Source organism: Meriones unguiculatus, chromosome 17, assembly GCF_030254825.1.
Source record: "Meriones unguiculatus strain TT.TT164.6M chromosome 17, Bangor_MerUng_6.1, whole genome shotgun sequence".
NCBI lineage: Eukaryota > Metazoa > Chordata > Mammalia > Rodentia > Muridae > Meriones > Meriones unguiculatus.
The window spans coordinates 48,099,693-48,126,797 of record NC_083364.1 but is presented as its reverse complement, the minus strand read 5'-3'; the positions used below and the strand labels follow the sequence as shown (position 1 = coordinate 48,126,797).

The 27,105-nt window shown below is 39.5% G+C and overlaps 1 long non-coding RNA gene across 1 annotated transcript; it reads right to left on the bottom strand.

Moving 5' to 3' along the window:
• Nucleotides 1-731: 731 nt before the first annotated feature.
• On the bottom strand, nucleotides 732-3,980 carry LOC132648730 (uncharacterized). Its single transcript, XR_009587111.1, has 2 exons — nucleotides 3,843-3,980; nucleotides 732-2,278 (listed from the first exon to the last, which is right to left on the bottom strand). It is a non-coding gene; the product is annotated as an uncharacterized LOC132648730 (long non-coding RNA).
• Nucleotides 3,981-27,105: the final 23,125 nt, after the last annotated feature.

The following is a 27,105-nucleotide window of genomic DNA, read 5'->3' as shown; positions in this document are numbered from 1 at the left end:
GCTTTCCCACACCACTTCAGCTGTTCCTCACCACGCTCGAGTCTCCGGTTCTGCCTTTCCCCACAGTATGTGAACTGCTCTGTTTCTCTTTTCTCCCATATCTTCACCATGTACTTCCTCACCACATTGGCACCCATCTGCAAGGGCAGGCAGGCCTCTGGGTGTCTTCTGCCTACCCACACCACCTGGAGAAGGACAAACCTCCTGGGCTTGTTATTCTTAAGGTCTAATCAACTGATTCCTTACTCCCTGGTAAGCACCAAATAAAAGATAGTTCCAACCATTCAAATTGTCACACGAACCTAGAATTCCTGTATGTCTTTAAATAAACTAATATAGAAAACTTAACTATTAACTATTTTGGATAAATTCCAAGCCAGGATTACAGTCTCTTAAACTATATATTTTCACAGTTCAAATTAAGCTTCCTGACACTTCCTATTAACAACAAAATACAAAATGTATTTGGAGTTTTGAAGAAATGATGTGTCTTGTGTAGTTTTATCTGGAAATATAATAAAAATTTGCTAATATTAAAACTATGCTATTCTTGCATCTCATTATTATTGTCTTGAGTTTGTTATTTGTGAGTTTATTAAGGATGACCAACTGAAGACTTAGATTTATTATATCTAGTTAGGATTACCTAACTAGAAGTTCCAATAAACACCAATAACCTTTGAGGAGGACATTGAGAGAGCGCAGAAGGCAATATACTGTGACACGGTTAATAAGAAATAGTTCAAATATTTTATGTAGCCCACACACAACGAGCATTTACAGGAAGACAGAAATTTTATCAATTCTCCATCATACATGGTAATACTTTTTTGTGATGGAGAACAGAAGAAAATCAAGCAAATACTTGGAAGAAATTCCCAGAGCAATTTTCTAAAAGGCCAGTCTGTCAAATATCAGGATATGGAGAGAGACACACCCAAGGAGAAAAACAGGCAACAGAATAAACAAAAAACAAACAACAACAACAAAAAAAAAAACCCTGAGTTTTACTAAGAAATCAAAGTGGTTTATCTTGATTGCTGCCTTTTGCCGTTTATCTCTTGTTTTAGTTAAGGATACCATTGCTAGGATGAGATATCGTGAGCAAAGGCAAGTTTTAGGGATGGTATTTGGCTTATACTTCCACATACTAGTCTATCACTGAAGGAAGTCAGGGCAGAAACACAGCTGGGTCCAAACCTGGGGCAGAAGCTGATGCAGAGGCCGTGGCAGAGTGCTGTTTACTAGCTTGCTCCTCGTAGGTTGTTAGCCTGCCTTCTTATTGAATGCAGGAACACAATGGGCTGTGCCTACCCCATCAATCACTACTGAAGTGGCCTAGAGGCTTGCCTGCAGCCCGATATTATGGAGACATTTTCCTTTTCTTACTTTAGTCTCCTCTCAGATGATTTTAGTTTGTGTCAAGGTGACGTAGAACTATCTAGCACACCATGTACCAGCTGTTAATCTGCTCAAGCAAGGACACCATATCTTACATAGAAGCTACAATCAGATTCACTACTTGATTGAGTTTATGATAGTCAACTGTCTCTCTCCACAATCCATATGTCTTCTGTGGTGGCAAGATAGGAGAGTTAAAGGGAGATATGGTGGGAACCACCACCCCTGCATCTTTACATGCATATTTCAAGTCCTTGATGACATTAATTTCCACAATTCCTCCAAGGATGCAATACTGTTTTTAAAACACTATTTTCCTTGGCTGAAACATCTGTAAAGGCTTCCATTTAGCCTTTCCAACCATAATAGTCACACTTCACAGGTCGGGAGACCAATGTGAGAGTCCTGCCAACATCTAAGTATATCTAGGCAAATAATCATGATATGAATTTGAGGACATACTGGACCTCTGTGAGTAGGATATTGACAAAACCTCCATTAATCACCTGACCCCCATAAGCCTCCACTTAGCTGGGAGGTTTCCTTTCCCCAGTTACTCTGTACAGTTTCCCTCTGGAGAAAGACTGGGAAAAGGCTAACAGTAAAACATTTAAGTTTTGTATAAATATTCTTCCTCAGGAGAGCCTGGCCTCCCTTTCATTCAAGAGGTTCTGGATCTGCAAACTGGCTCAAGTCTGGAAATTGATTCACAAGCCTAAGTCCCCATGAGGCCCCCATCTAAGCAAACAAACAAACATAAATTGCCAAACTGAAAAACCATTAACAAAACTTATTATTTAGAAGTCTCTGCTCTGAAGCTCATTTCTTCATTTCATAAGAGCCCTCTGTGGATTTTATTTCTGAAGTTATGGCAGACCTACAAAGGTAAAAAAAAAAAATCTGTATTATATAATTAATGACATCTCATAATAAGGATGAGCATACACTATTACATCTATTCCTGTTTAATATTAGGAAACTGACGTTCAGACAGATGGTTAAACTGACCTTCAATCTAGCCCATGGCAGGGTGAGACTCTAAACCTGTTGGCCCACTCACCAGTACAGAACCTTTTTCAATATATCTGAATGCTTTGGAGCATCATGTATGTGAGGAGTTAACTTACTGTTTCCTGTACTTGTATAGAAAGACATCCTGACTTTTTGGCTGAATTAATAGGAAAAAAAGCAATGATTGCTTCTGGGGACAAAACAAATAAGTCTTTTATTGTGGGCTTTCTTATTGTTGCTTAGTCTTTCCTCATTCATTACTCACCTGTTTCAAAAATTAAGAAAAGGAAATGGTTAAAGCAGGAAGCCTATGGAGTAAACTATTAATATTGTGTGGGTCAAATGTCATAAAAATGTTCTTTGTGTGTTTAATGGCTTAAACTTGGATATAAATGTAACTGACACTTGAAAACAAGTAATTAGAGACATCACTCACCTTGTTCCTAAAGAGTGTGAATGTTAAAAATAAATCCTCAATTATGGACACAAGATATGTTTGTTATAAACCATTATATGAATAACATTCACACACACACACACACACACACACACACACAAAAAAAACCCAACACATATTTTTGTACTCTTAGAACCAAAACACTTAACAGAAACTTAAAGAGGAAAGATTTGTCTATTAGTGTTAGACAATTTGAGTTCATGGTAGTAGGGAAGAAATGGCAGCAGTAGTGCTTTTACTCATGACAGTGGGGGCATGACACGGTAGCTCCTTCCACTGGCTCGGAGCTAGAGATGGATGTAAACTCTGAAGGCTTTCCCCTACCGACCCAATTCTGCCAATTAAGCCTCATTTCCCAAAGGCGCCAAAGCCCTCCAAATTCCACCACAAACAAAGGACCAATGTTCAAATCATGAAGATACAGGGGCATTTCAGATTCAAAGCATAACACTCTTCTACTACCTTCCAAAGACCTGTGGTCATCTCATAATACAAGGTCCTAGACCAGAAAACCACAGCTATCTCATAACACAGAATGTATTTAGTCCAAAGTCAAGAGTGGCCACAGTCTTGTGAGACTCAGTACTGTTTAAAAGTACAGTATATCCCCCAAGACTTAGGAAAAACTTCTACCTGTAAGAATATATTTAAAAACTAAGCAAAACCACCGGCTCCAAATTAAACTAACAATAACAAAAAATTACATAATGATGGGACTAAAGCAAGACTAAAACCCAGCACAGCAAATTCTAACTAACCCTTGTAGCTGTGTGTCTGACAGCCAGGGTATTTAGAGGCCATCATCTGAATTCCGGTGGTCTCAGCCCCATGACCTTATGACTCTGGCACTTGTCACATACATAGACCTTCTTCTGGGTGGCCTAATGGGTGACACTAGTTTCCTCAGCAGATGGCCAACATTCTCAGCAGCTAAACATCCCCAGGTCTCCATTTCAACTTAAGCTTTACTTACCATACTTTACAAGTAGCTCACTTAGAGGCTTCCTGTGGGGAATTTGACTCTGTTACATCCTGCCCACCTATCCAGGATTTTCTCTAGAACCTTAGTGCAGCATTTATGCCCTTTTAGTTCTTGCACCCTACACTGTCAGATCAAGAAGGAGCCACCCCGCCTTTTATGATGACGGCAATGACCTCTGAGTTTCTGGATGGCCCACCCTGAAAAGCACTTCTGCACAGCTTTGATGGTAGAAACAATAACAAAACCTTTGGGAATGGTAGAAATCAGATTAGGAACTCTCTTCCTCTTTTAAAAATAGGATGCTGTATTTCTAAGGAAATCAAACAATAAGGTTCACTGAAATTCAATTTCCTCATAAATTTCAGTGTTACTAATAAGGGAATTTATAAATACATGTCTATTGTGTATCATAAAGAAAGAAAATTGCTACTTAGATAACACAGTTCTTAAGTTTATTCTTCTTTAGGGTTTTTCAAATTTGACTGTGTCCATCAGTCATCTGGAGTACTTAGTAAAATATTGGCCATATAGACTGATAAGTATTTGAATCCCCAGTGAAACCTGAGATTCTGAATTTATCTTTTTAATTAATTAATTTATTTATTTATTTTTTCACTTTACATCCTGATCATAGCTTCTGAATTTTTAACTCCCAGGGAATGCCAGCTTTCTTGATGGAGCGGAATGAATAGTCTGTATTTTTTACAGTGGGTGGAGATTTCACAGTTTGCTTTATCTTCAATAAAAGTTCAACTATGTCAACATTATTTGACTCATGGTCAAATATAGAGGTCTGCAATGATCCCCACTTTGTTTATTATAAGAAAATACCTGAAACAAGGTAATTTTTAAGAATAAGCTTGACAAAGAGATGCTACTCAGTTTCCCTTCTTGTTCCTAACCCTCTCACTTCCTACCCCCGTTCTCCCCACATCTGATCCCTGCCCTTGTCTCCCTTCCCATTCCATCTCCTTATCATTTCCCTCTCTTCATCCACTTCTGCTGTCTAGTCTATTATCCCTTCTGGGTAACTTTCTGACACCCTCTCTTGGGCCTTCCTTGTTACTTAGCTTCTTTGGATCTGTGGATTGTAGTATGGTTATCCTGTACTATATAGGTCTAATATCTGTTTTTAAATGAGTACATACCATGTGTGTCTTGGGACAACTAACCCAAACCAAGAGACGTGTACAGAAAAAGAAATATCAACTAAATAGCATGCATGACCTGGACCTAGGCCCCCTGTACACATGTAGCTGATGGGATGCTTTGTCTTCATGTGGGTTACCTGGTAAGTGGAGTTTGAGGGGAGTGCTGTTTCTAACATGGACTCTATTGCCTGCTTTTGGATCACTTCCCCCTGGCAGGGCTGCCTTGCCTGAACTCAGGGGATGAGGATACGCTCAGTCCTGACATGACTTGATGTGCTGAGGAGTGTTGGTACATGGGCTCCCATTTTCTGGGAGAAAAGGAGGAGGGGAAGAGGAAGGCTGGGAATGGGGAAGACTTGGAGGAGAGGAGGGAGGCGGCACCCTTGGGATATAAAGTAAATAAACTGAAATGAAATTAAAAAAAAGAATAAGCTTGTTTTATCCCACAGTTCTCAAAGTTGGGATCATCACGAACATATCATTAACTTATGCTAAGAAACCAAAATGAAGACACTAATGCTTTATAAACAATCCACTCTAACAATCACTAATTCAGTCCCATGAGCCTTAACCCAACTGCAGGAGAAAAAGATTGATCTACTTTAACATTTCTTTCTTTAAAAAATTATTTTTGTATGTTCTAATGCTTTACCTAAATTCATGCAGTACCCTCAGGTGATAGAAGAGGGTATAGGATTCCCTGGAACTGGAAGTTACAGACAGCTGTGACTTGCCATGTGGGTGCTTGGCCTCAAACCCAGGTTCTCTGGAAGAACAAGATTTATTAGCCATTGACCCAAGTGCCTGTCTTAGCATTGCCATTGTAATGACAACCAAATTTCAACATGGGTGTCAAAGAGAACAAGTTATATTTAAGCCACAGAAATGGGCCTTCTAGTGTTGCCTGGAATTCAGGTTCTATTAGATCTTATTAGTATGACATATTTTGATTAGTTAATATTACTGTTTTGAATGTCTTATAATTAAGAAATAAAAATTAGCCACTTAGGAAATCAGTTTCTACCTGAACCTAAGTCATCGCCTTGTAACAAGCAGACCCATCCTAACAGGATGTCAAGCCACCAAAAAACAGTTTCCTCATTCTTCAGTTTGCTGTCATCTCAGGAGATGACAGTCCAGGGCAAGTGGGACCAATACCTACTGAACAGTGAAAAAGGGAAACTCGCTATTCCAAAGCACCATCCTTTTTAGGTTGCAAAGTATTTTGAGCACAATATAGAATGAAATTGAATATAATACAGTAACAAAACTAATGGCTTGTTTAATAACCATAGTAGGGGATGGCAGCTGTTACCATAGCAACTAGTGCAAATTCTAAGTTATCTCTGAGCAGGCTCATACTCCAGGCCCCAGCCCAGCAGCTAGGGACAGCTGAGTACGACTTTGGCTCTAGGGCGACTGGACCTTTGTACACCCTGTGCTGGTATTCTTGACTCTCTGGTAGTTTCACAAGCACATGTGCCATACCATATTAGGATGAAACCAGGGTTGCTGGGTCTTTCTTTTCCCTTTAGGCATCTGCATGGTTATCTCCTTGAACATCCACCAATTATGAATCGAGGGCTATACTCCTAGAACCTGCATAAGGCAAACCCTGGCTTTGCCTTCTTTTCTCTTCAGTGTCATGATTACACTAGCTGATTTACTGTAATTGTAACTCCCAGCATGTTGGATTCATTGTTTAACTGCTTGAGGACACTGCTATCCTGACAACTGCTGTTCTAAGATCTAGACAAAGAACACAAGCAGACATTGAGTACAATACATTCTTATGCCAGGGGCTAGATCCAGATTTCACAAACATCTAGAAAACACATGATTATTGTAAGACCTCATCTTCTCTCTCAGTCTGCCTCATCCTGTTTCCTGCTTTCTGTACTGTCCACTATCTCCGTTTTTAGCCATTTTTTTCATCCTGCTTTTTGAGCTTGCACAAAAGCCTGCTTTTTGTATCAAAGAAGTATTATGTAATTTGCAGGCTGTCATTATGACCATGAATTTCCTTCAATTACTTCACTGAGTTGTTTTTGTAGAGGGAAGTGTTACAAAGTCTTATGGGAAAGCAAGTTATATAATAAGGCTATTCATAGAACTACAACTTCTCATTAAATTTAACTCTCCTATTGACCCTTAATTCTTTTTTTAAAGAAAATTCTCAAAACACATTTTTATTCAAGTACTGGAAGAAGCCCATTGACATCAGATTCAAATGCCATAAAAATTGGGAAAAAAATAAAAACTGATACAAAGATATTTCTTCATACAGGAGGGTTTAATAAGTGAACATTGGATAAGCGTACCGAGCAAAAGTAGCAGGCACATGCTCCGTTCTCTTCCTTTTGCTCTTGTCCCTTACTGCAATCCTCACCTAACTAACTCTTCGGTCTTAGTGACTTCTAACCCCCTCCGGAGCCTTCTTCTCTGGCTCTGTGCAGTGATAACTGAGACTCCCATAACTAACTTGCTGCAAAGTTTCAAAACTTGAATTCACCCACACATCTTCCTTTCTGTGGTCAGCTCTCTCTCTCTCTCCCTCACATAATTTCAGCAGCTTCTTAACCTTCCTCTTTCCAGCTGTTTTGTCGTTCTGATCACCGACACACAAGCTGGTGTGGAAGTACATACAGGAGCTCTACTGTGAGGATTCTCACCCTGGGTGTTGGTGGCGGTCATCTCACTGGCCAAGCAGATGCCACTGTCTCTTCCTTCCTAACATGTAGCACAGCTTTCACTCATCTGTTTTTTAAGGAGGATGTTTGACTTCAACACCTTCCTACTTTAAAGGAACAGTCACCAGTGGCAGCTGTCGTCACAACTGTCATCACACACCATGCCTCTGGTTCCAGGAATGAGTTACAGTATCAGGAAAAATGATATGATCTTAGGGGAAGGTGCCACTCAACTCTTACTTTTTCTGTCTTATCTTTTTCTAGGTGTGAGTGACAAACACCAAACCACTAGAAGACCCCAGTAGCTATTATGTGGGAAAAGGAAACCAAAGTACCTTGAAGGTACTCTAAAACAAAAAAGTAGAAAGTAGAGAGGGGGAAGGTGATAATTTTGTTCCCTTTGGTCAATATGTGAGCTATTGGAATACAACCTTATTTAAATCTCATATTGTTACTGTACTATTCAGTTATGAAAATAATAAATTCCTTTCCTGACGTAAGTCTATCTTAGTTGCTCTTTTGGCTTCCTTCAACTTCTTTCCTTTTATCTTCTGCCCCCTTGAATGAGGTACACTGAGTTATACTGGTCTTCTTTCCTATCAAATGGCTTCCTGGTCACTGTTTCTTTTGCTGAAGACACAGCCTACCTTGTGCCAATTATTCATTATTGTTTCTAGGCTTAAAATTCCTAGTTGGTTGCCTAATCTGTAAAAATGGATGTGGTCCCTTTAACTACTGTTCCTTTGGAAATTGGCATGATGCTACTTTTTGTCCATTGAGGTCATTTGACTGAGAGACAATGACAGAGACAGAGACAATGACAGGAAAAAGGTCTTTTTGGATCCCTTTGCCAGACTTTTTGCCCCATGTTTGTTTGCTTGTTTGTTTCAATTTAGTTATTGTATATCCTGCTTTTAGCCTCCTCCCTCAACTCCTCCTAGGGCCACCCTCTCTCCCTCTTCCCCCCTATCTCCTTTCCCTAGTCCACTGAAAGCAGGAGTTCTACTCCCTTGCCATCTGCCCCTTGCTTACGTGCAGGGGCTGGTGCCCCAACCAAGGACCATGTACAGAGAGGACCTAGACACCCTGCACAGATGTAGCAGCTAGGCAGTTCAGCCTCCATGTAGGTTCCTGAGCAGGGGAGCAGGAGGCACCTCTGTCATGAACTCAGTTGCCTGCTCTTTGATCACTTGCCCCTGGCGATGTGGCCTTGCCAGGCTACAGAGGAAGAATCCAGGCAGTCCTGATGAGACTTAATAAGTCAGACTCCTTAAGAGCACAATTTTTGTTTTATCTGTTGCTTTCCAGCACAGTCTTTACTAGAGCTAGGAACAGCGTCATGTCTGCTAGCAATTGGTTATTAAACATTTTCTACACGTAAGAATAGATTTACTTATTTGTTTTGTATTTGCAGTGTGGGTTTATGAGCTCTCAGAGGCCAGAAGGCTTTTGATCTCCTGCAATTGAAGTTATGAGTGACAATGAGCTACCATGTGGGTTCTGGGAACTAAAACTGGGTCCTCTGCAAATGCAGTAAATACTCTTAATAGCTGAGACAGCGCCCCCCCCCCCCCCCGCCATCCGCTTTTCTTCACTCCTTGACCAGAACAGCAGATGATGTGGGCCTGTTTACAGACTGAGGTCACTAGTGCCTGCACTCTTCCCTCATCGCCAGCCTCTCCTCAGCCCCAGACTACTTGAGTCACCATGGAAATGCTAAAGAGGCCTCTGTAGTACAGCGGTGTCCCAACTCTCTCTGGACAGTCACCTAGCAATGGAGCTGATTCTTCTCTAGAGTGTTGTTCCAAATTGCACAGAAATATAGGACCAATGAGGCTAAGCATCCGAGCAAGTACCTGTGACCTGCAGCTGAACCGCTCTCAATGACCGTACCTTCCTTACAGAATTGTCCTCTTGTAGAATTTTTAGTCTGGCTCTCAGCCACTCTTCAGAGCTCTTGTGTTCACAGTTGATCCGTCTCAGCTTGATGATTATTTTTATATTGTGTGGTTCTCGTTTAAGCAAATGTATGGTTATATCTCTCCTAATTAAACCCACACTGCCCATGGCTGTTCATATGCCTGACCTCAGGGTGAATATTATTTCCTCCCTCAGACTTCTTCTAACCTCTGGAATGAGCTATCCGTTATGAGCTAGTTCTCAGATATTGCTTACAATATTAATATAATCATGATACAAAATTGGGTTTTTTTTTACTAATGTTTTCCTCATTGCACTAAAAGGTTGATGAAAAATAATATCCATTAGAGTACCTAGTAAAACAAAAATTATTTCAGAAAGGCTTGGGGGGTATGTTCAAGCAATATTTCACTGCCTTACTGAAAAATAATGGAAAAGTAAAATTGTCAGGAGGTTAGCTCAGTAATAGAAAGCGCACATACTACACACAACGTTCTGGGCTCAATCCCTAGCTTCAAAAAATTAATGAATAATAAGGCTGTATACATTTTAGGTGAACAACATGATGGCTTGATGTACTTACATATTCTGAAATGATTACAAGTATCAAGTTAGCTAACACCTCTCCCCTTCTCCTGTTCTCTTCTTCTTCTTTTTATTCTTATTCTTTATCTTTTCTTCTTTTTTACAGTATTTCTCTGTGTAGCTCTAGCTCCTGCATGCCCTAGAACTCACTCTGTAGACAAGGGTGGCCTTTAAATTACACATCTCTCCCTTCACATGGTTACTTCGTCTTTGTGCTTGGTGGTCTTCTCCTGCAGAGAATTTCAGGTGTGCAGTCTAGTATTATGGACTATATCAACAGTGGTCAAGTTAAATAAGGGATATTATTTTACTATTTTTACTTTTACTTCACATAGGAAAGTGATATTTTCTCTAGCTGTTAAGGACCTCCTAATACAAGTGGTTATTTCCTAATCAGCAGTCTTCCCTAACGTTAATTTGTTTCCTGAGGATGACTGTTTCTTTCTGCAAATCTCCACCATAAGTTTCATATGTACTACAATGGACAGTTGTTAGCTATGTCACATGAAAGTAAGATCCCATCTCTGATCACAGGGCTCTTTGTTCTCTAGAATTACCCACTGCCCATCTTTCTGTCCATATGCATAAATGAAATTGGTTTCACAACTATTTTAGGAGTGCAGCTGTAGCCAAATACTACTTCATATTTACGTAACACAATATTTTATGGTCACTTTAGGACTCAGAATACAAGATTGTGAAGTTAGCATCAGTGAAAGTTTGATTTATCTCTGGATCTCCGCAAATGAGACTTTTTTTTTTCTCTTATGGATATAGCGGTTAAGAGTTAGATATTCTGATAATCCTGTGGCTTCCTAATAAACACAAGGACAGAACAGCAGAGAACTAAAGAAAAGTAGAAATGAACAGAACCAGATGGAAGATGAACCCATGCAGATGCAGATAAAAACAAAGCAAAACAAAGCAAAACTATCCATCAAGCTGCTCCAGAAACTAGAAATTCTATACTTTTCAGTTCTTTGAACTTATAAACCCATTTGTTTTAACCAATCCACCTTAAACATGCCATTAACATTGTTGATAATCTATTTCGATACAAATCATGAATAGAAGAAAGGCATAGCTTTGATAAAGCAACTAGGGAAAGATTAATGAATAAAGATTCATTATGGCTCAGGGATTCAGCTTTTCACACTTGGCTCCATTGTTCCTTGTGTGTGTCCAGTGGAGCAAAGCTGCTTACTTGGTGATGCAGGAAGCATAAACCGAGGGTTAAAACAAGATACAACATCATAGACACATTTCTAAAGCCCTGCTCTTAGAAACTTCTCATGTCCCATGATAATCAAAACACTAAATCTACACAACAAAGAAAAAATATTAAAAATAGCAAGGAAAAAGGCCAAGTAACATAAAAAGGTAGACCTATTAGAATTACATCAGCTTTCTCAATAGAAACCATGAAAGCCAGAAGGGCCTGGACAGATGTCATGCAGACTCTTAAGAGAACACAGATAGAAGCTGACAGCGAAAGTTTCCCATCCAAAAAAAGCCCAGGGCCAGATGGTTCAGCGCAGAATTCTACCAGACCTTCAAAGAAGAGCTAACTCCAATTCTCTTCAAACTATTCCACAAAATAGAAACTGAAGGAACATTACCAAACTCATTCTATGAAGCCACAGTCACCTTGATACCTAAACCACACAAAGACCCAACAAAAAAAGAGAACTTCAGACTTATCTCTTTTATGAATATTGATGCAAAAATACTCAATAAAATACCTGCAAACTGAATCCAAGAACACATAAAAGATATCATCCATCATGACAAGTAGGCTTCATCCCAGGCATGCAGGGGCTGTTCAGTATATGAAAGTCCATCAATGTAATCCACCATATAAACAAACTGAAGGAGAAAAATTACATGAGCATCTCCTTAGATGCCAAAAAAGCATTTCACAAAATCCATCACTCATTCATATTTAAAGTCTTGGAGAGATCAGGGATACAAGGCACATACCTAAACATAGTAAAGACAATTTACAGAAAGCCTATAGACAACATCAAACTAAACAAAAAGAGACTTAAATCAATCCCACTGAAAAAAGAGACAAGGCTGCCCACCCTCTCTGTATCTATTCAACATAGTACTTAAAGTCCTAGCTAGAGCAATAAGACAACTAAAGGAGATCAAGGGAATGCACATTGGAAAGGAAGAAGTCAAAGGATCACTATTTGCAGACAATATGATAGTATACATGAGTGACCCCAAAAATTCAACCAGAGAACTCATTCAGTTGATAAACACCTTCAGCAAAGTGATTGGATACAAAATTAACTAAACAACAACAACAACAACAAAAAAAAAAAAAGTAGCCCTGCTGTATACAAAAGGCAAAAGGGCAGAGAAAGAAATTAGGAAAACTTCACCCTTCATAATGGCCACAAATACCACAAAGTACCTTGGTGTGGCTATAACCAAGAAAGTAAAAGACCTGTTTGAACAAAACCTCAAGTCTCTGAAGAAAGAAATTGAAGAAGATATCAGAAGATGGAAAGATCTCCTGTGCCCATGGTAGGATTGGTAGGAATAACATAGTGAAAATGGCCATCCTACCAAAAACAATCTACAGATTCAATGCAGTTCCCATCAAAATACCAACACAATTCTTTACCGAACTTGAGAGAACAATTCTCAATTTTGTATGGAAACAAAAAACCCAGAACTGCTAAAACAATCCTGTACAATAACAGATGGAGGTATCTCCATCCCTGATCTCAAGCTGTACTGTAGAGCAATAGTAATAAAAACTGCATGGTACTGGCATAGAAACAGAAGTGTGGATCAATGGAATCGAATAGAAGACCTAGAAATAAACCCATATACCTACAGACACTTGATTTTTGACAAAGAAGCCAAAACCATCAATGGAAAAAAGATAGCATCTTCAACACATGGTGCTAGTCTAACTGGATGTCTACATGTAGAAAAAAAATGGAAATAGATCCATATTATCACTAAAGTCTAAGTGGATCAAAGACCTCAACATAAAACCAGGCACACTAAATCTGTTAGAAGAAAAAGTGGGGAAGAGCGTTGACATCATTGGCACAGGAGACAACTACCTGAACAGAACACCAACAGCAAAGGTTGTAAGATCAACAATCAATAAATGGGACCTCATGAAACTGAAAAGCTTCTGCAAAGCAAAGGACACTGTCCTCAGAACAAAATGACTGCATACAGATTAGGAAAGGATTTTCACCAAGCCTATATCTGACAGAGGGCTAATATCCCAAATATATAAAGAACTTAAGTTAAACACCAACAAACCAAGGAATTCAATTAAAAAATGGAGTAGAGAGCTAAACAGAGAATTCTCAAAAGAGGAATATTGAATGGCAGAGAAACACTGAAGGAAATGTTCAATGTCCTTTGTCATCAGGGAGATACAAATCAAACAACACTGGAATTTTACCTTATGCCCATCAGAATGGCTAAGATAAAAAACTCAAGTGACAACACATGTTGGAAAGGATTTGGAACTCTCCATTGCTGGTGGTAATATAACCTTGTACAACCACTTTGGAAATCAATCTGGCTCTTACTCAGAAAATTAGGAATAGTGCTACCTCAAGATCCAGCTATACCACTCGTAGGCATATATCCAAAAGATTCTCAGCTATACAACATGGACATTTGTCAACCATGTTCGTAGCAGCTCTATTCGTAATTGCCAGAAGCTGGAAACAACCTATGTGTCTCTCAACTGAAGAATAGATACAGAAATTGTGGTACATTTACATAATGGAATACTATTCAGCTTGAAAAACATGGGAATCATGAAATTTGCAGGCAAATGGTGAGAACTAGAAAAGATCATTTTGTGTGAGGTAACCTAGAAGCAGAAAGACACACCTGGTATACACTCATTCACAAGTGGATATTAGACATATAATAGAGGATAAACATACTAAAATCTGTACTCCTAAAGAAGCTAAATAAGAAAGACCCTAGGGAAGATGCTAAATTCTCATTCAAAAGACCAAACGCAATAGATATTGGAAGCAGGAGATGACAGGGAGCAGACAGGAGCCTACCACAGATAGCCTCTGAAAGACTCTACTGACTGAGATATTGAAGCAGAGGCTCAGACTCATAGCCAAACTTTGGGCAGAGTTCAGGGAATCTTATGAAAGAAGGAGGAAACAGAAAGACCTGGAGTGGACCGGAGCTCCAAAAGGAGACCAACAGAGCCAATAAATAAATAAATAAATAAATAGAACTGAGCCCTGGAGGCCCTGAAGTGAATGATACCCTAGCCAAGGACAATGCATGGAGAGGACCTAAAACTCTGACTCAGATGTAGCCCATAGACTCAGTCTCCAAGTAAGGTCCCTGGTAAGAGGAACAGGGACTTTCTCTGGCATGAACTCAGTAGCAGGCTCTCCGATCACCTCTCCCTGGGGGGAGCAGCCTTGCCAGGCCACAGAGGAGGACAGTGCAACCAGTCCTCATGAGACCTAATAGGCGAGGGTCAAATAGAAGGGGAGAAGGACCTCCTCATCATTGGACTAGTGAAAGGGCATAGGGGAGAAGAAGAGAGGGTGAGATTGGGAGGAGGCAAGGGAGGGGGCTACAGCTGGGATACAAAGTGAATTGTAATAAATGCTAATTTAAAAAAACTCTGCTCTTTCCAACTAGGCTCAAGGTCCTCTGTTTCATTCTTATCCTTCTTGAGGTGTTCCGTGTGATATAAAGCTGAGCATATAAATAGTAGTAAAAACATATACATAATAATTATTAGATTAGTGAAATGCAGATGTAATGTATGTAGCAGTTGTTATAAGAACAGAGAACAGGATCCTGGCTAGATAAGACTTCATAGGGAAGATAATCTTCAAGCTGGACCTTGATCATGGAGTAGGAGTTTCTAAAGCAGGAAGCTTCACTGCCCACAGAGGTACAGCTGTGGGAGCCCCAAGCAAGCCAGACAATAGAAAGGAGGTGAATCTGACCACATCTGGTTCTATCTCAAATTTACTAATCATAAAGACACCTTCATCTGGGATGATTACATAAGGCAAGGGTCCTGTTTTGTTCTCTTGAGGCTTAGATGAAGCACAGCAGCTAGCTGACATTGGTCGAGGATCGCTGAGATCAGAGAGCACTATTTCTTTAAGAGAAGTTAGAACTTTATCAAGTTTGGAACTGTCGCCCACTGGTGTAATAGCTATGCGAATGCCATGGGGATAATTTACTTTCTGTTTGGATCTGAAGCCTGTTCCACAGGAGGGAAGTCATGTCTGATCCAGTAAGCCTGGTCAAAAGCTCTCGGTTCAGTAGGCCATAGGCCCAAGAGGAGAACCTAGTGATTCTCTCCTAAATGCTATATGGTTATGCTAAATACTTGTGTTTATTCCCATAGACTAATGTAACTCTCAAGCCTGGTCAGAGAAGTTTCTTTCTGCAGAGGGTAACAGTTCATGCAGAAACACATCAAAGTGCTGAGAATAAAGTGACTATAGAGCGTTCAGACATAAAAGGGACGTCTGTACCATCCCTTACCCCTTCCTCGAAAACTCATAAAATACTGTGGAAGAGGGAGTTGAAAGAAAGCAAAAGGTCCACTAGAGGACTGCCATGAAACCCTGCCCTCTGAACCTAACATGGCCATCATACTCCTGAACTCAGAACAGCTGTGGTTATCATCACACTACCCAGACAAGACTGAACCATTCTACATTCCAGCATGGATGGGAGCAAGCACTCCATGAGTCTTCAGCCCTGCCTGAAGAGCTATAGGCAGTTAACAAGTGCACATGTAAGCAACTCCAACGGAGCTCAGCAAGTCACAAAAAAAAAAAAAAAAAAAAAAAAAAAGACAGGAAAGTAGGAGGGGGCAGGACATGTTGTGAAGAGGCGTTTCCAGAGTTGGTGGGGAGCAGAAGAGAGGGGAGTTGGGGAGGGTGCTATGACTATAATATATCATATGAATGAATGAAAATTTCAAGGAATAAATAAAATTTGTCTTTAAGAAAAAGGCTCTATTTCATTAAGGAAAACTAGATGTTTATCCAAAGTCGCTTTCATTGGAGCATCTTGCAACACTAGGAGGAATGGCTGGGCACTACACTTTAAGAGCACACCTAAGATAAATGTTTGCGATCCTCTTGGCAGGAGGAAGGATGGGGCTGGCCATGGTATAGACATTGCACTGTCTCACGCACAGGAGGATATTCCTGTCTCACTAGTCCAGGGTGTACACATGGCCACATCATCCCAACTAAGACTATGTATCTTCCTGCACACCAACCGTCTTCACACCTGCCTCCTGGGTTCCAGTTTCAACCTTGAGATTTAACTCTCTCCAACACAGTTGGAAAACTAGCGAAGGATATTTTTACTCTATGGTTAAACAAGTTAGAAGAATTCCTATTGTCCCAGTATCTTCTAATCACAGTAAGTCATGGGTGATTTAAGATAAGATTGACAAGAATAAACTGATTTTGCCAGCTGGTTGTCTCTTCGTAGCTGTTTTTAACTTGGTCAGGCTCCATCTCTCTCCTCCAAACTGCCCCTGGTCAAAATCTCTCCCAGTTATTTCTTGGAAAATGTTTAAGTGTCTCAAATGTTCCTTGAGCTTAATATCTTGTATGTGAGAGCCTGGGAGAGATGCCCTTCCCATGATCACTTTTACCAGGAGAACAGGGACTCTCAGTGTGGGCCGTGCTCTCGTGCTTTGAAAGCTTCAAACTTCTGTTTATTAAATCACCCACTGAAACCTTGGTTTCTTTGTAATGCCTGAGAGACAAACAGTTCCAAGGAGAACGCCCAAGCCTGTGATGACCTCATGGCTCCAAACCTAAAGACAGAGGCCTCTAAATACGGTCCTGAGGCACAGTGCCACTCACTCTCACAGGAAAATGCAGAAAAGGACATTCATAATCCTTGTACAGGGGCATACACCACAGGATATGAGCAGCGTGGCACACCATCCCAGCTTTCCTGAGATGTGGTTACTAAGCAAAAGATTCATCTAAGTAATGCACATAACCTAGTGAGCTTGGGCACAGTGTGCACCAATGTTCCCATGGAGACATTGATCATCTCTAGCAACTCCATGTGGTTCCCTGGAAACCTTTTGCTTTGTGTTCATTTTGTGCAAAGAACAGAGTATGCTGTCTACTTCTTGATTTTCAAGCCCTCAATGATTTGATTATAGGCACAGTTTTACAGCAGATCTCCGAAACTTATTCCTTATTCATTTATTATGACCACTTTATGGCCACTGAACAACTTCTTTTTTATAGTTTATTATTTTTGTTTGTTTATGTATTTATTACAATGTATTAACTTTGTATGCCGGCTTTAGCCTCTTCCATCTCCTTCCAATCCACCCACCCTCCCTCTTCTCCCCCTATGCCCCTTCCCTAGTCCACTGATAGGGGAGGACCTCCTCCCCTTATATCTGATCCTAATCTATCAAGGCTCATCAAGGCTGGCTGCATCATCTTCCTCTGTGGCCTGGCAAGGCTACACCCCTCAGGGGAAGGTGATCAAAGAGATGACCACTGAGTTCATGTCAGAGACAGCCCCTGTACCCCTTACTAGGGAACCCACTTAGAAACTGAGCCACCTATGGGCTTCCTCTTAGCTGAGGGTCTAAGTCCTCTCCATGCACGGTTCTTGGTTGGAATATCAGTCTCTGAGGGTCCCCTTGGACTCAGGTTTTTTGACTCTGTTGATCTCCTTGTACAGTTCCTGTCCTCTCCAAGTGTTTCTATCTCTTCTTCCATAAAGTTTACTGCACTCTGTGCAAAGTTTGGCTATGAGTCTCAGTATCTCCTTCCATACCCTGATGGGTAGAGTTTTACTGAAGAACTTCTTAAATCCACCTTACTCTATCCTGTAGACATTGCCAATATGTTCTCTATTTCTGTGTCTTTGACTAGCTTAAAATACCCTATGTAATAGGAATCATACAGTATATGATATTTGATTCCTACTTCATCTAGTAGAATGTGTTTTGAAACACATTCGTATTATTCTTTTTAAAGGCTGTGTAATATTTCGCTGCACATCCCTATGTGTACATAGTACATCTCATCTGTCAGTGAACATTGAGGTTGTCTCCACATTTCAGCTACTGTGAATAATGCTGCCAAGAAGGTACAAGGGCAGATGCATCTTTGAAAGCTTGGCTTCAGGTTTGGATATGTACCCAGATGTGTGGCTGGTAAATCATATTTTTAACCTTTTAAGTAAACTTTCTGTTGTTTGCTACAGCAGTTGCGTCATTTCTGAGTCCTGCAAGTGTTCTGCTTTCTTCATGGTCTCGGTGACACCTGCTATTCATTTCACAACCCTTAACAAGTGTGAATTGACAATCAGGGTGGTTTTTATGCAAGTTTATCTGATTATTTCTCTGAGATAAGTGTCTTTTCAAAATTGTGAGTCCTTGGCACCCCTGCCCAAGCTCTATTGCTTGTAACAGAGCAATTTGAGCTACTGATTCTGTTTCCTTTTTCTATTTCTATAGTTTGGCAGTGCCCTAATGTCTTAATCACCTCAGAGTTATATCTTGAAGTCAGAAAGTATGATGCCAAGATCATATATTCATTTGTTTATTTGTGTATTTGTTTTATTTATTTTGGTGAAACTGCTCTTGCTATTATGTTCCTCGGCCAGTCCATGTAAATACTGAAGGTATTTTTTCTGCATAAAAATTTCCTTAAAACTTTGATAGAGATTGCACTGTTATTGCTGGCAGCTTGGGTCCACTGTGAAGAGGGCTGACGTTTTGTCTCTCTGGCAATGTTTGCTATCTGGCCTCACTGGTATGGTGAGGTCACTGTCTGGGTTCTATAATTACATGAGGCCAATTGGAATGGCTCCAAACTTAGGCACATTTGAATGACATCTCATTAAACAAATTTCCCAGGGAGGCCCCTGCTTGGGTAATAAATACCGAAACTCTGCAGTTGCTATGCTCACTCCCCAGAGTCGCCTGGTTCTTCTCTGCTCACAGCTATCCTGCTCACCTAGCTATGGGACTCTCCAAATGTCCATGGGATGAGAAACAGAGCTTCCTGAGCAATCTCCTGAAACCCTTGAACGTGGACAACCGACCTTTGACTCTGCTTCCCTCATTAGTGACATCATAGGCTAAGGGGTCATTCTGTGCTTTCTTGATAAAGGTCAATTTAGAAAAATATGAAACCATTCCAGTTACCCTTACATAGTAATGTGTCTCGAGTTTTTTGCTCTATAAGGGTGCTGAAGCTTTATCTCTGAGACCCACAACTAGACAATGGCCAGATTTGGAGAGACTTTGGAGCACTTATTACTGAATAGGGTGTTCTCATCAAAGCCCTTCCCTCAAGACTCAGGGATCTTTGTGAAAGAAAAGGTGGCAAGAGTATAAGAGTCAGAGGTGATGGATGACTCCAAAAAAACAAAAAACAAAGACAAACACAGTGCTTTCCAGATACAGCAAGACTGATGATCATATGATCTCAAGGAGACTGTGGCAGCACGCACAGGGCCTGCACAGGTTCAAGCCACAGGTCCCAGCACTGAGAGAGGGATCCGGACATGGGCGCTTGTTCCTAACCAGGAAGCTATCTGCAACTGATACCTGCTTACAGTGGTGGTTCTCTGGTATTTTGACCACACCTCAGGCAGGTCCCATTTCTAGGAGATGCTGGCCACCACAAAGTGAACTCAGTGGCATTTTTGTACACTTTTTTAAATCACTTTGTTTTGTTTGAGCATTTTTTTCTTATTAGTCTTTTGCTTATTTTGATTTTCATTTTTGTGTTTTTAAGTATTTTAATTTTGTTGTTTTTTAGGCTGTGAGTTAGAGGTCAGCCTTGATTACAAAGGAAGCCCAGGACAACCAAGGCTATGTAGAGAAACCTGTCTGGAAAACCGTTTTATAAAAGAATCAGAACATGCTACAGACTAAGAGAGTTTCAGTCCTAGCATTTTACAGGACGATTAACAGTAACTACATCAGATGAAGCATCTCTGTGAAAGGTTGTGTCTCAGGGATAAAATAGTGTTTGTTTTTTTACCTGAAAAGAAATGTTTTCTTATATAATGTATTTTGATCATGTTTTTTCCCTCTGCAATTCCTTTCCACCTCTTACCTGTCCACTCTCTCTCTTAAAAAAACCCTAAAAAACAACAAAATTGGCTTGTGCCTGTCTGCATGTACTGATTTTTAAAACTGAAGACAAACGTTTTGAAAAACCTCCTCTGTATTACTTGGGGAATGATAAAGAGTCATTTATTGGCTACTTCTGAATAGTTTTTCTGTGGGTCATTTACCTTTAAGTAATTCTACCTCTGTTAGGACAGTTTTCGAAGATCTTTTTTCAAGTAGTTATTGCTTTTTGTTTTTTTTCTTTTTTTATTGTTGTTGTTTTCAGTAATTACACTGACAATAAGCACAGTGATCTTTTCCATTGTTTTGGAAAAAATACTTTGGTTTTTTTTTGGAAAAAGGTCTTCTTTCAGATGTTAATGAGTCTTAGTTTTGAAAATCATAATATTGTAATATCAAAACAATATCAGTGTCGTGGGGCTTAAAATCCCACAGTCTATCAGACTGTGACAACAAATATGTGCTCTCAGTTTTTTCCTCAGAATTCTTTGCTTGAACAAGTCACAGGAAAGCTGAAATTGTTTTCTTATCCACTTTCCTCTGGGCAAAGGATCGTAAAAATGTATTCCTTTCTGCAGCACAATCTAAAGGGAATAAACCAGCTTCTATGTATCAGTCTGTCAGTGTCTTTATACTAAACGCATCATTACACTCAGGTAGGGAAGAACCTTATGAGCAATCTACTATCTGCCCATGATGTAGCTAACACTACTCACATCCTTGACACGTCAGCCTCAGCCTTTATTGTTCTTTTTATAGATACTTTTTTTCCCCAACCATAGCTCTTACATAGGTTGATAGTTGGGCCAGCTATGTTGCACCAAAACACTGTCAGTGGGCTTTCCATCCAGGTGACAGCTGAATTCTTGTCCCCTTAGATACAGTTCTGACTATTTCATCAATTGGAACTCTCGTACCCCTCTAGCCCATTGGTGACCCAATGCATTATCTCATGCAGAATCTTTCTTCTTTTCTACTAATGTATTTTTGGTCCTTTGAATCTGTTCTGATGCATAGCTTCCCTGTAAATGTTCCCCGAAAACACAACATTTCCCTTGTTCAATTACTGTATCTTCAGTGCTTACACTGACTTCTACGACATAGTTAGCAATCAGTAGATATTAGTATGTGAGTGAATGAGTGAAGTAATTACTGTCCATATCAGCTGTGATGGGAGAGAACCACACAATTCTCTCTCTGATATGGTCTGCAGGGCTTTGTAGCTTTCTCTCTCTGAGAGCTTGTCACTGCTTGTTTCCCTTCACAACAGCAGAGCCTACCGTATTCTACACCTTTTAAAAGTGACTCTCAAAGCAGATCACATTTTTTCACATCACGGCATTGCTAACTGCAGATTGCATTGCTGGTAGTTGTCAGTCTTCAAACTGCCTTTTAGTTTTTCAATAAATTTTTATTTAGCCAAATATATCAATGACCCCATCTATGCTCCCATCGTTATACAGAATGGTTTTGCTTAATCTCGTAAACTTACCATCTCATTTTCCCTGTGTTCCAAAAAAACTGGGTAAAGGAAGGCGAATTTATTTATAGCACTGGAAAACTATGGCAACACTTCTATTTTCCCTCTGCCTTTCTGGCTTAATGTGTAGTATTCTGGGGGAAAAAAATGAAACAAAAATCAAGAAACATGCCTGTGTAGCTTTAACTGAGATTTGATGTCAGCTCTGTGTGCAATATTTTCCTGCATCTCTGGTTCCTCTTGTAACCTGAATTGTATTCTTTTCTTTTCCCTTGCATGGGATCCCTGGAAACTAATTCTTTAGAGTCCATCGTTTGAGAGTCCTTGTCTATTCAGTTCGTCTATCCCAAGATATCAAGAATGTTCTTTCCTGTTTTCTGTAAAGTCTTTATTGGTTCACCCCCCAAAAAAATGAATTGCATGTTTCTTTTGCCTAGATGACACGATTTTAACATCTCCATTTCAATTCATGGTCTTTAATATGACTATTAGTGACTGCGGTAAACCATGAAACAGTATTTTCCTTCAGTTCTATTATTATACCTGGGTTATTAAATCCTGGGTATAAGTTAGAAAACCTCAGCAGTTATGAAAGGTGAGGAATAAAAATGCAGGGATAAATGATGAAGCAGGGTGGAGAAACTGAGGCCTGGAGCAGAAGATGGCTTCAGAAGGAAACAATGCACTAAGTCCTAACAAACTCTGGAGAGAATGGCCAACCAGACCCCGAAACTGTCAAGTGGAAATCTAAGCACATCCTACGTGAACTTTAATATATTCGCTAATTCGATCAGCTGCACATAAAAACATAGGCAGCTAGATAGCCATGCTCTGACAAAAGAAAAGGAGAGAAGAAAAGAAAGAAAGAGAAAGCAGGGTGGGCTGGAGTGGGGTGGGATGACTTGCTCAGTTCACAAAGAACTGAATAAATCACCAGAGAGCACACAAGGCTGGACAGTTGAAGACCAGATCCTGGAGATCACAGACCTCTGCTGGTGGGCCCCGTTCATCCTGTTCCCTTCTGCTTTCCACAGGAGGAGGGACATCAGCTAAGAATCCTCACGGGGCGGCAGATGAGTAACAGGCTAGTTGTCCAGTGTGTGTAGGACCCTGGGTTGGACTGCCAGTCTGAAAATTCAATTAAGTGATCAATCAAGAAAGAAAACAAGCACCACGTGTCCACACAAGTAGTCGAGAATTATAAATTATTTACAGATATTTGAAGAACTTTGGTAACTTGAAAGATCAAATTAAAAACAAAAAGGCAAAAGTTAAAAGAATGAATCGTTGCACTTAGGAGAAAGAGAATGATTTGAGTTGAAAACAGACTTTAAAAACAAGCTAAATTCTAGTTAGCCCTGAATTGAGATCTAGAAGAACATCAAAATGATCATCATCATTTTACATAAATACGCAAGAAAGACTGTTTAAAAAAAAAAAAAAAAAACCAAAGCACAAAACCCAACTAACCTAAGCAAACTGTCAGAAATTAAAAAGTACAATGGGAAAAGGTAAAGGAGAACCAACGAAAGTGTTGAAATGACAGAATCTGTGAAATCTCTGGAAAGAAAAACAGATGGAAAAACTGAGCCAGATATGAAAGAAATGTACAAGCAGTTGAGACTCTGACAAGAAACCGGAAGTTTCTTCTCAAGAGTTTTGAAATGAATCGACAGAAATAAATTATCGGAAGAAAACATCGTCAAAAACAAGACACCAGAAGGTAGACTTCTGGGTGTGAGAGATGGCAGAGATGTTCCAAGTGCTTGGGTCAGGATTTATTTATTTAATTTTTTAAAGTATGTTCTCGTGGAAGCCCAGAGTACCAGAGGGAGAAGTTGGGAGGGATAATAAAGAAGAGTGGATTGCCAGGCTAGAACCAAAGATGGGAGGACATGAGATTTCTCATAGCTCCCTGTGATTTCCTGAAGCACCTTCAGCATCAAGTTAGGACTTCAGTTCAAAGGTGGTACAGTTACAAGCTGGAGCTGGGGTGAGAAATGGTCTTAAATACAGAAATATGCTAGGCATGGTCTTTAAGACCAGTATAGGTAAATGGATCCCCATGAGTTCAAGGCCATCCTGGTCTACATAGCAAGTTCTAGCACAGTCAGGGCTGTATAGAGGGACCATGTCTCAAAAAGTTAACTAATTAATGCAGAAACAAATACAAAAGTAAGCCACACAAAATTTTTGTCGAGTCAATTATAATGATTTTTACATTTCTTTATATTAAGTCAATATATGCATATTCATTTTTAATTTCTGCTTTTAAAATAGTCATAAACTCTCGAGTTGGTCTCCACATTCTGTGATAAGCCCTTCAGATTCCGTTTTACAGTTTTACACTCAACTTCCATAATTATAAGTACCATACGTAAAAGGCAAGGTAAAGGAGTTTGTAAACCACTCCAAATTTTTCATCTTTTAAAAAAATCTCATTACTTTGAAATGTATTTTCCAGTATCGAATTTTCATGCAGCCTTTTCTCTTTCCTAGGTTTGCAAAGACATTTAGACTCTTTTCATGGTTGTCTCTACGTTAACAAATCAAATGTCAACTGCATTAAAGGTTGATATTTTAAGGCTGGTGTTCAGCAGTCCTTCTGTGCAGTGCCCTTGTGCCTCGGCCCTGGTGGTCGGCATTGTCAGCAGACAAGAACTTAATGAGCTCAGCCAGTCTTACCTTCAACATTTCTTCTCTGGACACAGTCCCCAAAACATCCTGGGATGTAGAATTTCTGGTCCTCTGTAAAATATTTAGTTTCATTCATATTCTTAGAATATAAGTCATGTGTGTCTTGCATGGTGGTTCCTGGGAATGTGAACCTCCACAGCTGTCCATGCGAATGAGAACCTCCATGGGAACACACTGAACTATCACAAGCTCCATCCCCAAAACCTCTGATAAGGCTGGGCTCTGATAAGTGATCCCAGGGTGGCCGCAGAACCTCCCTGCATTTGGATGTTCTAAGTTCATCAGTAGGATGTTGTCTGCTCTCTGGGAAAATCATGTGCTGCCTGCTGATCTTGTTATTTTGCAGGAAGATGTCTGTCATTTTTTAGAAAGCCTAGAAAGCAGAACTCTTGGTCAACGGGAGCCACATGCTACCAGTTGCTGTGGGAGTCTCTATCGCTCTCTTCCTGTCTTGCTTCTAGGCCCGGCAGGAATAAGACACCCATACACACAGGACTTTCACTTAAATTTTGGTTTTAGATTTTAAGAAAAAGTGAAACATTTTATTATTTTCAAATATCACATAGACTACTGGACTTTGAAGTCATTTTTTTTTCTCTGAACTTTAAATTTGATTTGTTAAATTTGGTAGCCCCCTGTCTTCTGAAAAAAAAAATTTAAAGGAAGGACTTTTATCTTATTCACATAAGATCTTTTATCTTATCCACTAACCTGCTGAAATAAGTCCTGAAAATACAGACCCAAAACCCATAAGATGACATGTTTACAAAAATTATTTGCAATTTAGTAGACTAAGTGCGAAATCAGATATTAGACTGAGCCAAAATCAGTGTGTGATTACAATATATTTGATCATAGGTTGCTTATATACAATTTTTAGATTTTTAAACATACCCAAGATGTACTAGTTCAGATTTGTGGTAACTCTCTTACCACCAGTGTTGGGAGTGGGCCAATGGGTTTTTTTTTTCCTCTTTCTAAATGAATGAAAGTGTTATCTGAGTGCAAAATGGTGGGTACTCAGTTGACCTGAGAATTTTTATTCTCTTGTAATGTTTTCCCTTGAATCCAGAGGCAGGTAATAAAGGAAAAATTGGACTAACTTATCAGTAAAATCAAATGATTTTCCACAAGAAGTTAAAAATAAAAACATTTTCATTGATTTGGAATAACACATTGGAGAGATTTTTATTATATAGTATATAATATATAGATATTCACTAGAATCCACTAAAAGTCTAAAACTCTATGGCTCACACTTGACTTCCTTCATTTACACTATCTGTTTTCTCTACCTCTTATTCTAAAAGTGAGAAGATTTGATTTTTAACTTTCAAGTAAACATTTGCTGAGTGTTGGTTTAATTGAGGATTTGGAAGATATGTGTCCAACCCTTTACAGACGGTTTACTTAACAGGTGCCTAAGATCCATGGTGGTCTTCTTCTAGGGACCAGCTCTTGCACAACTCCTCCTCCTCCCTTCACCCCAAGTTTCAGTGTGCTCAACCAGAAGACAATGGTCAGGGCAGTCAGGATTTCAGCCATGTATTGGAAGGGCAAAACAGGAACGTGGATATTGTAACATAGCTATTCCACACCACAAATGCTCTTGTTTGCCATGTGACCCATCTAACTCTTGTTGAGAAAACAAAAATTATGTGGACCATAAAGATACATCATTTGGCTTCATTGTGGAGCCAACATTAGATCTCTGCCTGCCAGCATTAGATGTCTCCCTTGTAAATGCCCTGGTTTCCCATGACATGCTTAATTTCAAATCTGCAGCTAACTTTTGACGTTATTCTGTTATTATAGAATCCAGAAAATTATAGGGAAGTGGTAAATCCTACAAGTTACTGTAAAAAAAGCAAAATTACCTCAAACGAATCATACTCTATTTATATAAATCTAATTAGAAAATGAAATTCAAAGCTACAAGAGAAAGTCGTTTTGACCCAAGAATTCTAATTATAGAAAAAAATGAACATAAAATAGAAGTAGTTTAACATGCACGAACTCAGAATATTTAACACTGAAACAGGTTTTGTAAGATTTTTTTGAATATGAATATATGTACCAGCAAGAAAAAGATAATTTCTGTGTATACCAAAAAGAAAATGTTATTTCTTAAAGTTAATCTGGGATTCAGAATCTGGGATTCATGCCAACCAAAGAAATGTCTTTTCCTGTCATCACATGGAAGTTTTAGTTGAGTTAAGTAACACATACTCAAGTGTGATGACAGAAAAAGACAGAAATGGCTTAGAGAGGAATGAAGGGACTTTGGGTTGCTCCAATTCTCTTCTTCAATTAGAGGACATAGTTAGATATAGACTAGATTTAGATATATTAGAGAAATGTACATTTAATTACATAAGTTAATTGACCACAGTAGAGCAAAATGAGACTATAAAACATTTAAATGAACTCAGGCAGAAGAAAGATTTGAGAAGGCAAAAGAAGGGGAAACCAATCATAGAAAGTCAAGCTGCAAATGTCAGATAGCAGGTAAGAATAGTTTAATGACATCACCAAACATGACAAACATGACCAAGTTATAGAATTCCATAATGACAGAAACACCTTCTTTTCATTACTT